Source organism: Gracilinanus agilis, chromosome 4 (assembly GCF_016433145.1).
Source record: "Gracilinanus agilis isolate LMUSP501 chromosome 4, AgileGrace, whole genome shotgun sequence".
In the NCBI taxonomy this organism is placed as follows: Eukaryota; Metazoa; Chordata; class Mammalia; order Didelphimorphia; family Didelphidae; genus Gracilinanus; species Gracilinanus agilis.
In genome coordinates this window covers 512,693,785-512,702,759 of record NC_058133.1, presented here as the reverse complement: position 1 = coordinate 512,702,759, position 8,975 = coordinate 512,693,785, and the positions used below count along the sequence as shown (strand labels likewise).

General features: G+C 41.3%; 1 protein-coding gene across 1 annotated transcript in view; it reads right to left on the bottom strand.

Moving 5' to 3' along the window:
- The window catches only part of LOC123246891, a 220,504-nt gene that overhangs the window by 130,177 nt on the left and 81,352 nt on the right, over positions 1-8,975 (bottom strand). The window lies entirely within an intron of this gene.

Genomic DNA, 8,975 nt, shown 5'->3' with positions numbered 1-8,975 from the left:
GGCCCCTCCTCAGCCCTGCGGGTCCTCACCTGCTCTAACCCCTGTAGACCCGGCTCCTGCCCTGTCTCCCTGGCAGAGAGGCAGAGACCCCCAACATCACGAGCACGAGGGGGCTCCCACAGACTCCTCAGGAAATAGAACGACCCTTCCCTGCCAGCCCCCCTTGGCATCTGGCCTCACAGCTGTTCTCTTCTCTGCTTTGAGTACAGGCGGGCACCTCGGACTCTGGCCCTAAAGCCCCCAGAACCTACAGCCCAGTGACAGAGGAAGGGTCCGAGTCCAGATTCGAGCCCGGGACCCCCGCACTGCCCACTGAGCCACCCAGCTGCCCCCTAAAGGTCAGTGTTAAAAACCAAATAACTCCTGGCTCTTCCAGAAAGCACATCCTTTCTAGCTCTGGTCACTACACCAAGAGTGCGGTCAGTCCTCACGTGCCCTCAGAGAGCGCAACAGGAAAGATCCGATGGAAAGTGACCCCGAGGAAATGGCATCCTGCTTCCGGGGGAACAGGCAGCACCGAAGGGCTTCATTACCTCAAGAGAGCACGGAGGGTGCAGACAGGGTTGCTCATTTATGTCTGTAGACTTTTCTCACTGCAGAGCTCAGCCTTTCTGGGGAAGAAACTTAGAAGAAAGGTCCAGTGGTGATGGTGCCTGTGATGTACAGCAGAGAATTCACACTGGAGAGAAACCTTAGGAATGTAATCACTGTGGAAAAACTTTCTGAATCAGGTCTCTTTTTTTAAAACTCTTACCTTTTATCTTAGAATCCCTCCTAAGGAGGCAGCCAGGTGACTCAGTGGATAGAGAGCCAGGCCTCAGATCCAATCTTCCTCAGACACTTCCTAGCTGGGTGACCCTGGGCAAAGCACTAAACCCTCATTGCCTAGTCCTTAATGCTCTTCTGTTTTGGAACCAATAATTAGTATTTTAGTACTGATTCTTTTTTTTTTTAAATAAACACTTACCATAAAAGCAATACTAAGTATTAATTCCAAGGCAGAAGAGTAGTAAGAGCTAGGCAATTGGGTTTAAGTGATTTGCCCAGAGTCACACTTATATCTCTCCTTAACCTTCTTAATTAATGTCAGAGAATCCAAGCTGGAGATAAACTTTATGAATGTTATCAGTGTGGAAAATCTACCAGCAATCAGAAGAATACCCTGTACATCAGAGAATCCACACTGGAGAGAATCCTTTTGAATGTAATCCTTGTGAATAGGCTTTTAGACATAGGTCCAGTCTCACAGTACTTCAGAGAATCCACACTGCAAAAAAAATCTTATGGCTGAAATCAATGTAGGAAGTCCTTTACATAGAAGGTTGGTTTTACTGTATATCAGAAAATTCACACTGGAAAGAATTCTTATGAATGTCTTTAGTAAAGTCTTCAGTTGAAAGTCAGTCCTTATTTCCCATCAAATACCACTGAGTTAGGAAACAAAAAAGACCTGGGGGCAACTGTGTCATCAGCAGCCTCAGCTTCAGGAACTTTTGCCCCACAGAAGCTGGGGGTCCTCGGCTCAAATCTGGACTCGGACCCTTCCTCTGTCACAGGACTGTAGGTTCTGGGGGCTTTAGGGCCAGAGTCTGTGATGGCTGCCTTTACTCAAAGCAGAGAACAGATGTGAGGCCAGATGCCAAGGGGGGCCGGCAGGGAAGAGTCGTTCTATTTCCTGAGGAGTCTGTGGGAGCCCCCTCGTGCTCGTGGTGTTGGGGGTCTCTGCCTCTCTGCCAGGGAGACAGGGCAGGAGTCGGGTCTACAGGGGTTAGAGCGGGTGAGTGGGGGGGTGGATTGCTGATTGGGGAAGACTGCAGGGACCCTCCACTAATTCTGGACTTGGAATCCACAAACACTGACTGAGATGGCTCTGGCTATGGGAAGAAAGAAAAGATAGTAATAAGGGTTTCAAAAATAGGGGTTCCCTACATTCTACCAGGGGTACTAAGCTTTTCCCCACTCCCCTCTAGGCCTCAAGGCCTTTCTTCTTGCCTCGAGTAGACTCAAAACCTTCCTAACCTCCTTATCCTATCTTAAATCCCCAACTATCTGATTTAGCCTACTTCTAAATATCCTTATCAATTAACTTATATGTTGCCTCCAAGGTGGGCCCTGGTAGGCCAAAATTGGCTTCTGGCCCAACTTGGGCCAAGAGTCTGTCTCCACACAGTCAGGTTCACAGAGACCAGGAAAGAAAGATCTTCTTTGCTTCTTCCTCAGTTGGTAATATCTCTCTGATCACAGCCACAGGCACTAAGTGCTGATATTGGTATTCCCAAATTGGCACAAGGAATGCCAAGAGCTCCAGAGGAAAGCCTCCTCCTTCGCCAAGCTCCAGTGGGTCAGAGCACTCAGGAAAGACAGTTGGTTCAAAAAACCCCCCAACAATTCAGCATTCCACAGAACTCTGCCTTGCAACCCCCACTGCCTGCAAATTCCAAAGCAAGAGGCAGCTTTCCAGAACTTAGCTTTTTAAACGAAACCCAAAATCTTATCCTAATAAACCTGACATAACATACATGAACACTATAGGAACCCTGGGAGTGGGTTCCCTGGCTGAGGGGGAAGGTGAAAGCAATAATTAAGCTTATTAACCTGGACACTAAAAATTGAAAAATAAATTTTTTAAAATGAGTAAGCGAAGGATTAAGAATCCAACTACTGATAGCTATTATGAGAGCAGAGATGATCATGGTTCAAACTCAGAGGACGGCGAAATAAAAACATCTTCAAAACTAGCAAAGAAATACAATAAATGGCCACAAGCTCAAAAAGAACTTTTGAAAGAGCTTTGAAAAGAGCTCAACACTTGATACTATGGAGGTAATCTTGCATCCTGGAACAAAAGTTCAACTGGGTATGACAAAGCTGGAACAACTTGTCCTGGAAAAAGTATGGTCTCAACAACAGATTGTTTCTTCTGCTTAAGAAGCAAAATGCAGTTGTTATAAATAAAAATTTATCTAGAGGCTAGTTACCAGCTTTATAAGCATTTATTAGGAGAGAGGGGGAAAGGGAGAGAGAGACAGACAGATAGACAGACAGAGTGGGGGGAGAGAATGAATCTCAGCTTTTTTAACTTAAGATCAAGTCCTCAATTTCAACCCACAATGACATGCTGAGCTGCAGCTTGCCAGAGATCAAGCAATAAGAGGTGTCAGTATGTTCAAGAGTAAAAGTAAAAAAGACTCCTCTCCTTCCCATGTTCACCTTTCTAAACTCCATTAGCTCCTCCCTCTGTGGCAACATTGTGCTGGCTCTGGCACATTGATACCCAAACTGACACCAAGGGATGCCAGCATTAAGCCCTCAGATACACTTATGTACCACTGCTGGGTACTCAGGATCAATGTCCCCGAAATAATTTCATTTACTCCAGGTCTTGGTAATATGTGTTAACTGAGAACCAAATGGTCTAACATGATCAAATTAAATGCTGATAGGAATATGGAGAAACAGGCTTAATACATTCCCAAGAGCAGCTATGATTTTTTTTTTTTTTTTTTTTTAGAAAACAAGGTGTTCATACTCATTGACCCAGAGATCAGACTACTAGGAATAAGACCTAAGGGTAATATTAAGGGTAAAAAGCTGTGTTTGTATGAAAATATTTATGGAAGCTTTGTTTACTATGCCAAAATAACTGGAAACAAAACAAATGCAATGAGTGGGAGAAATGACTAAATGGTGATACTTGAATGTAATAGGTTTTATTATATTATTGAAATGACAAATATCAGAAATATGAAGAAAGTAAGGGAAATAATATATGAAGAGAAAAAAGAGAATAATACATATTGATTATATTTTTTAAAAAAACAGCCACAAAATCAAGAGGAAAAAGTATCCAAGTAAAACAAATCCAAAGGGAACTCAAAAGTAGAGGCTGCTTATATTATTTACCTACATTATTTACATGTTTCTAAACAAATTGTAAACAATGTGGAGTTTATGGTTTTTCACACAATCTTTTTTTATGCATTTGTTTAGTTAAGTGTTTTTTGGTAGTGGTAGTGGTTGAAAAGATAAATAAAATGAAAAATAAAAACTTCCTTTTTGAGAATAGTACAAAGAACCTTGTAAATTCTTTCCTGTGAAGTTCTTTGGGAACTTACCAAGTCTCTACCTTGGGACTTCCTCTTTGGGTAAGGTCATAAAATCTACTCCTATGAAAGAAGTTGGTCAAAGAAGGTTGTCCAATTCTAAAGTGATGAAGTAGTTTACTGAATAGCAGACCTCTCACAGTTGAAGTTGAGTGGTGGAAGTGGAGTGATAATGGTGAGGATAAGTGGAAATGGCATTGAATAGAAGCCAAATTCAGAACTCTCTGGGACCTGCACCCAAAGAACTGGCTGCTTCCAGAATGCAGAGAGATCTCAGCTCCAAAAGAAGGCTTTATAAATTTTGTTTTGTTTGTTTCTAAAAGAGAATTTTTACCTGCTGGATTGTCTGACCACTGATGATGAAAATGATAAAACCACAGCTGGAATATGTATTGAAAAGACATCTAGAACCATCTTCATATGAACAGACCCTACCCTTGATTCAAAATGGAACTCCTTACTTGACTATACTTAAGCTCATCAGATCATAGAATGCAGAAAATACCTCAAATTCTCTTGAACTTGGGACTTGACTGTGTTCATTGAAGAAGCACTTCTCAATCAGTAAATATTTATGAAGCACTATTAGGACTAATAGTGCAGGGATGAAAAAAGGAGGAGGGTTGGGCGTGGGGCTAGCAACCCCACCCTGTAAAAACTACATCTGCTAAAGAAACTGCAACCTAAAGTAGGGGCAGCTGGGCTAGCTCAGTGGATTGAGAGCCACGGGTTCAAGTCTGGGCTCAGACACTTCCCAGCTGGGTGACCCTGAGCGACTGCGTCCCATTGCCTACTGGTTGTGGCCCTATGCTCTTAGAATGGAGTCCCAGGGGAAAAAAAAATTAGGATTAAAATTCTCCACAGATTGTATCTTAATTTATACTAATTTTCAAAAGCAGGCCAGAGAAAGAAAAGGCATCAGCCACATGTGGCCTGCTGTTCCCTTCACTAGCCTCCTCCCTGACAGTTGTGCCAGCTTCTCAGCCAGACTGCAGGATCGCTGGGGTGCTCTCCTGTGAAGCCCTAAATTCAACTGTTTATGTGCACTGGGGCTCCTCCAGTCAACAATCACCTGTGCTGGCACTCTCAAAGCCACCTCCTCCTGTGCCAGCTGCAGGGCAACACCACCAGTGCTCCCTAGCAAACTCCTCTCTCTACAGTTCTGGCAAAAAGAGCCCTGCTTCCTTTCCCTACACCAATTTATGCTACTTGTGATGTCACTGTTCTGAGCCTCTCTGGTTTTGTGGACTCTAACCTAAGTCAGGATCAGAGGTGAGTCTTCCAGACACCAGGAGTCACCACATGGTCCTTAGAACAGCTGCACAAAACCAGTATAGTGTTTCACAGCATTGTAGGGAGAATGCCACTGATCCCCTCAGACAGGCACAGTTCAGAGGTTCAGAAGTAAGATCTTTTGCTTTAAAATCCAAAGTTTTCTTGACAGGCTAGAGTTAGATTTTCACAGCACTTAGTATATGCCAGGCAATAGACTAAGTGTTGAGGGAACAAATTCACTAATTTTCTGATTTTTTGCCAGCATAAAGAGAACTACTATGAGTATTTGGGGATGTTTGGGTCCTTTTCCTTTTAAATCTTTGGGGTATAAACCTAGTATCAGTATTGCTAGGTCAGTGAGTTAGCAGTGTAATAGCTTTTAGGGAATTGTTTCAAATTACTTTCCAGAGTGGGTGGACCAATTCACAGCTCCTTGGTTCACAGAACCACAGAATTTTACTTAGAAGGATAAAAGCTATCTACAACCTATAAATGAAAAGAATCTCTAGTATGTTATCCCAAACACAGCCCTCTAGTCTATGCATGAAGACCTTCAAGGAAGCTTTCCTCTTAAGGCATCCCCACCATTGGAGGCAGCCTATTCCACTTTGGGACAGCTCTCATTGTAACTTTTGTTACTAAACTGGCCACCTATTGTTGCTAATTTCTGGGGACAAACAAATCTAAAAGTTTCCTTCTCAAGTAATTCCTTCACAAATTAGAAAACAGATTCATGCCCCACCATTGTCTTCCATATACCACCGACTCAAGGCTTTTATTATACTAGCTGTCTTCTAGATGTTCTCAAACCAAAGGACCTAAAATGAGGACAGTCCTCAAGATCAGAAAATTTCTTATTTTAACGTAGCCCAAGGATGTATTAACATTTTTGTCTGTACCACTGGACTGCTAACATATATGACATATAACTCACCTTGTATGGGTGAAGTTGGTCTTTGGACCGTTATGACAGTGGAGTGTAACGCACAAATCTCTAACCACGTGGTGACAGCAACATAAAACAGTGGAAAATGCATTAGATTGGGTGACAGATTGGCCTAAATTAAATCTCTCCTGTCACTTTTCTACTATTGCTTTACATTCAAACCTACTGAATTTCATCTTATTAGATCAGACTAATGCTCTAACCTAAGGGTGGACAAACTATAGCCTATGGACAAAACTTAGTCCATCATTGTTTCTGAATGTCCATCAAGTTAAGTATGATCTTTCATTTTAAAATAAAGTTTTTTTTGCATTTTCAAATGTAGAAACCATTGTTCATTCTCAAGTTGTACCAAAAGTCAGAAGGCCAGATTTGGCCAGTAGGCTGTGGTGTGCCAGCCTCTGCTCCAACCAGTCACGATCTTCTGGATCCTGTCATTGGGTTAGTTATCCATTCCAGCTTTGTCATCTGCAAAATGATGAACATATATTGTCCCTAACAAAAATGTTAGAGTATAAAACAAATACCTCACTGGAGACCTCTAAATACATTGACATTGAACCATGATCAACAATTTTTTGAATGTATCAAATCTAAAACAGCTCACTACAATGTAAGTTATATATCTAATGCCTAAAGATCAAAGAATGTTGGATTGAGAATTGGAAGGGTGCTCAGTGGCCATCTAGTACAACCACTTTACTTTTCAGATGGTCAAGAAAAGGCCAGAGAATCTGTGAGCTGCCCAAGATCAGAACAAGGATTTGGTCACTGGTTCTCTGGCTCCAAACCCAGCACTTTACACAATACTGTATTTTCCCTCCCCCTTAAAGTTTTTCACATTCGTTACATACAAACATTACTTTCAGCATGAATTGATGAATTTCTTCATTCTTATTGATGGCTTTCTCAGATTCATTAATTTAAACTGGTTTCTGAGGATGAATTCACTGATGAGTTCAGTCAAAAAAAAACCTAAACCTGAAAAAGGTTTTACAAATTTTATGAAGTCATTCAGCAGAGACCAGAGCCAAAATTGATGGCCCTTAATCACCTTCTATTACAGACCTCTTTAAGTTTTACATCATATATAGAGTTCAAATAATGAGGGATACAACAGTAGATTGGCCAGTAGGTAGGCAGATTCAAATTAGGTACTTAAGTTAGTTAAAATGTACATCTCAGATAATCCTTTGCATCAATCTCCAGATGTATAGGTTTTCTGACATAAGTATGACTTTGATGTTGCGAAGACAGGATTAACTTTCCCCTGCCCACTTTTAGATTTAATCACCAGAAGCATGTATGTACCCCACTTATCTTTTAAGTATGGGGAGGTCTGTGACCCACGTGTACGCTAGTGGGTGGCGATTCAGAATCAACTGACTGCCCCCTGGGTAGTCCTAAGCAAAACTTTAGTTGTAAAACGTAATGCGGAAGGCAGGCACAGGAAATGACAAAAGGAATGGTCTTTAAAAGTGGCAAGAACTTCCTGTGACAAGGTCTTTCTCGACTTCAAATTGAACTTGAAGGAGCTCCAACTTGGGACCTCGGATTGCTCTTGGATTTTCCCCTTAGAACTACCATGTGGGTGAATGAAAAAGACTGACTCCTTTTCCTAGCTTTTCTGAGAGGTACTAGTCTCTGGAGGCCTCTCATCTTGGAGGAGGCCTCGTGGCTAAAATCCTTGTGTAATTTACCTCTGGGCCCCCTTTGCTGGGGCCTCTGAAGCCCTGCCTAGTTTGGACTGGGCCAAAGTAATTATCTTCTCTCTCTGATTTCCTTACTTTTACTCTTTCCCTCTATTTTATAATTGCTAAAAAGTCACTCTGATTTGAGTAATGATTACAGCAACCACATTCCTCATAAATTTAGTCCAACCCTTTAATTTTTAACCCATACAATGTCCAGGGTTGTGCACCAATTCTTGTCTCTAAGCTATAAACAAATATGGTTTCTCACCTCCCAGGGGTAAGATCAAATACTAAAATCAAGTTCTTCCACATAGGTAATAAGACTTGTCCTATAAAGGCTTTTCACACAGTCATTATATTCAAATGGTTTCTCTCCAAGCTAAGTTCTATTGGGGGCAATAAAGTATACCATAAAATTAAAGCTTTCCCACATTAATTCCATGCAAAGGGGTTTTTCTAACAGGTATAGATTCTCTGATGTGTAGTGTAGTTTGATTGGTGAAGGAAGCTTTTCCAGATTTATTACATTCAAATGGTTTCCTTCCAGTGAGACTTCTGATGGGTAATAAGTCTCATCTTATGACTAAATGTTTTCCCACATTCATTACACTCAAATGATTTCTCTCCATTATGAGTTCTCTGATGAATGTCTTCTCTTTTGATTAAAGGTGTAGAGAGCAGTAAATAAACAATTTGATCTGTAAATCCTATCAGATCCAGCTATAACTGATGATTATAACTAATTTATAACTTCTTTCATTATTCAAAGGAAATATATTTCCTGTGTAATATATCATATTAATTTAAAGAAAAGGGGGATTATGTGGGAAGCCATTAAGAGAAATTAGAATCTCAAATAGATATTTTTATCTGGACCCCATCAAAAGATCAATACAGACCGGCAGAGCCATGTATTGACCTTTTCTCCCTACAATCAGGTACGAGACTGGAATGGGT